This window comes from Amblyomma maculatum, unplaced genomic scaffold, assembly GCF_055883805.1.
Source record: "Amblyomma maculatum isolate TAMU_Amacu unplaced genomic scaffold, ASM5588380v1 scaffold_18, whole genome shotgun sequence".
Classification (NCBI taxonomy): domain Eukaryota; kingdom Metazoa; phylum Arthropoda; class Arachnida; order Ixodida; family Ixodidae; genus Amblyomma; species Amblyomma maculatum.
This window is the reverse complement of record NW_028146743.1, coordinates 8,066,833-8,070,842: the sequence shown is the minus strand read 5'-3', so window position 1 is coordinate 8,070,842 and position 4,010 is coordinate 8,066,833.

The window sequence follows — 4,010 nt, the reverse complement described above, 5'->3', positions numbered from 1 at the left end:
TTTTTGGAATGCTCGTGTGACGTCACATCGTATACACGGTGGAGCGTCGTCTGCAAGGCAGGCTACAATATCAAAGAACACGTCTTTTTTTTTCTTGTGACAATTGACATGGTGGTCCCCTCATGTAGTAATGCTTGATGAAGATGTTACCGCACGAAAGCGATATAGACCCAGGTAGCACAAAGTGGGCTATGAAGGGGGGCCCCTTGTGGGTCCGATGTAGGCAATGCAGGACAGCCCCGGTGGGCTCAATGTGGGTGCTGCAAGAAGGGCCGACGTAGGCCTGAAGGGGGCTGTCGACAAAGCCCCGATGGGCCCCACTAGGGACCGATGCAGGCAGCCCTTGTGGGGCTGCCCACATTTTTCCCGCATTGCCAAAAGAGCATATCCCGCCAACTCCCCACGATGGTCCTACTTTGGACAGATTCGGGCAGCCGCTCTGGTTGAACATTTATTATTTTATTTCGGTTAGCCGCTCAGATAATGAAATAGGACCGATGCGGGCTCTATAGCGCAAGTCGCAGTTGGGCTTGCCCACATTATTCTCATAGGGGTCCGATGCAGGAAATTGATGGGAAGCCCTTGTCCACGTTTTCCCAATTATTATTCATGTACATAATTAAGTATATATTTTATGCATGCCTGCCCTTTTTAAACAGCCACAATATTAAATTTTACAATAATTCTTAGCATTAATCTAGCCTAAATGACTTCGTGTATAACTTGTTAAGGATATGGAGATGTGTGTTCTGAACAGTGATTTTGTGCTGAATGTTGCAGGCTATCCACAGCAACCACATTAGGAGCAACAGCTAGCAATAAGTATGTTTTAGTATTTTTAGCGCAATTTGCATGAGCGCGAGGACTAAAGCCACGTAATATTTCTAACCGACTAAACATGGCTACAACTGGTATACAAATCATCTATAATTGTAATATAGGGCGGCATCTAATACAAATAAAGGTTGGAAAGAATCATTACACAATTGCACGCACGCCTTCTAGCCCCATTGCGGCCGATGTGGGACCTACAGCGGTTTTGTGTGGGCAGCCCCGATTGGGCTAGGTGTTGTTTTTGAACTTAAAGCCCACTTGCTGTTGCACGTACCTTCCAATTTCCCACTAGGGACCGATTTTGTTATTATGCAAGCCTGCCCGCCTTCGAGCCCCATTACGGCCCATGTGGGATATAAAGCAGTTTTGTGCGGGCACCCCCGATTGGGCTGGGTGTTTTTTTTTAACCTAGAGCCTACCTGCGGTTGCACGTGCCTTCAAATTTCCCACAAGGGAGCAATTTCGGTACAATGCGGGCACGCCCGCCTTCCAGCCCCATTACAACCTATGTGGGACCTAAAGCCGTTTAGCTAAGGCTACCTCATTTGGGCTTCACGAGGGCTTGCCCAAATTGAGCTCTTGTTCATATTTCACCTGCCCTCAAGTAACCTACATGGGGCCGATTGGGGCAGCATGTGGGCATGTCCATTTTTTGCCCCACTACGGCCGATGTAGGTCCCACAAAGATTTTATGGGGGCGGCCTCATTTCGGATCTATGAGGGCTTTCCCATAAAGAGCCCACTTTTAGGTTAGTTTGCCCTCAAATATCCGACAAAGGACCCTTGCGGTCTGGATGCATGAATGTGCTCTGCATCAGCCCGAGCAACGCCTCTATTGGACTCATACAGAAGGAACAGGGGCAAGCCCAAATGGGCTTGCCCACATTTGCCCCATCGGGAACCGATGTAGGTTTTATTATGGTTGCCCCAGCCCTACTTGCCTACATTGGACCTACTGGGGCCCCACATTCTGCGCTACCTGGGGAGTAAGGCATATTGTCTTCAGCATAAGGCACGCTCACAGTCAGTGGGCTGCACGGTTCCTTAGCTTATCGACGCAATAATCTTTCGCATTACACCGGCGACGACGCCAGCACGGCCAACGGTCGCCTATCACCGTAGTGTGAGGTCATAGCCTCCTACAAATGAGGCTATCGTGAGGTTTTCGGTCCCGCGACGCCGACAGAACTGATCTGCGGACGGTGGTCCGATCTGTTTTGGTCGGATCGGAGGCCTAGCGAGAACTTGACACCTGATACTCGAGTGAACGGCCTGAACAGCTGCGCTTGTCTGTAGCTTAACCGAGTTAGAAAAAGGAAAGCAAGAAGCTATACTTTATATGTTCCCCCTTGTCGTCAGCCATGACCTTGGCCAGAAATGTTAGCTGGCGCTGAACTGCCGGCTCGTTCAGCGACGAGTAGGCCTAGCTTGAGTACGCGCGTCCGGGTGTAGAGTTTCGGCAATTACGGAGTGCGTATGAACAAGCTTTAGCGGTCGCATGTGATCATCGAGTGAAGTTCTGGCAGTAGCGACCCTAAATCGACGACTGCGTACATCACAAAGTGAGTTCACATTGAGCGGGAAGAGTCGATATATGTGAACCTGTCTAGCGAGCGCAGCCAGCAGCTGCCGGCGCCGGGGACGTAGTATCCACGGCGCTTCTTGCAGCGCAGTTGTAGTTTGTGAACAAATAAAGGTGCAACTGATGCGATAAGTGGATAGCTTTGGTATTGCTAGCTCAGCTTGCATTTTATGCCCTGGGAACGAGCAGCATACATCCAGTCATTGCAAAAGCTATGTGAACAAACACACTGGGGGCGCAGTCGTAATTCGCAAATCGGCGCATTCCTGCGGGAGTTTAGGGTTCACACACTAAACACTAAATTGTGTGTGCCTAATTTGAAGCACTCACGAGTCATTTGCTAGAGAAGCACCAGAAAAATGGAAGGTGAGGCTCGTGAGTCCGTCGCAATCGCGCGCGCGGCTGCGGTGGAGGCGAGACGGAGACGGCGGCGACTGGGAGGCTCTTGTTCGGTGCGGGCATGCAGTGAAGAGCAATCGAATCGCGTTGGGTTTTGCGATGACTGAAGCGGCGGCGGCTCATTTTTTCGTGCGCTGGCCGTTACCAGACTGAACATAGTTTTGCAAAAAATGCTTTACCAGCCGAAAATAATTACGTCTGACTAACAAGCAGATATAAAAGCATGTCATGAGGTACAGCGATTCGTTCAAAAGTTTTGGCCGCTCCTCCAATGTCGCAACGTACGCTCACGCGTCAAGCTATGCCTGTCTGAGATTTACGCGTAGTTTATGAACCCAAAGAGTGACGGCAGTAGCTCAACAATCAGGAACATAACAATATCCCCTCCTCACTTTCGCGGCACATGTACACGGCCGAAGAAAACATTGGACAAATGCCTTTTTATATGCGGGAACGGTTGTTCCTAAAAGAAGCTAACTCTCATAACGTAAGGATAATACGCTTCTGATTGCATGCCTAAATTATACAGCATGAGCCTGTCGATTTCGGTCTTTTCAGCAATCTCTGGACAAAGCCTGAAACAAGCCCGAGGATCTCTAATGTCGCATATTATAGTGAAGGCTACTCAAAGAAAAGAGAATATGTGAATAAAATATTTTTGCTGAAGGAAAAAAAATTCAGAAACCATCATCCACGACGTGCATGCTAGAGTGCAGCCGGTACCGCGAATAGCAGACGACATGGAGACGTCACGGTTGAAGTTGTGACGTCAGCGGCCAATGGTTGCCAGACCAGAAAGCTGATTCCAATAATAATAATAAAAATTAATTTTAAAACTATCTACGGCAAGGAATGAGCTCAAATATCGACAATTTATAATTTAACGTGTGAGGAGTGAAATGCAATAATCAGTTTATGCTCAATTGTTAGCTGTCATGACCCCTTTAAATACCCAACACTGTCACCTTGCGGGAAGTCGCGGTTTTAACCATTTGGGGTCTAATAACATCAGTAATGCCCTTCATCGAAAATTTCTGATGTTATTCTTCCTTTGCGCCAATTTAATGCCTTCAGTCCACGAATGATATACATAATAGTGTAAATAAACTTGGGAACCATAAACGTTTTCTAGGGCTTAAAAAGGGGAAATAATTTTCATCATCGTCATCATGTCGAGGGTGAACAGTGAGTGTTG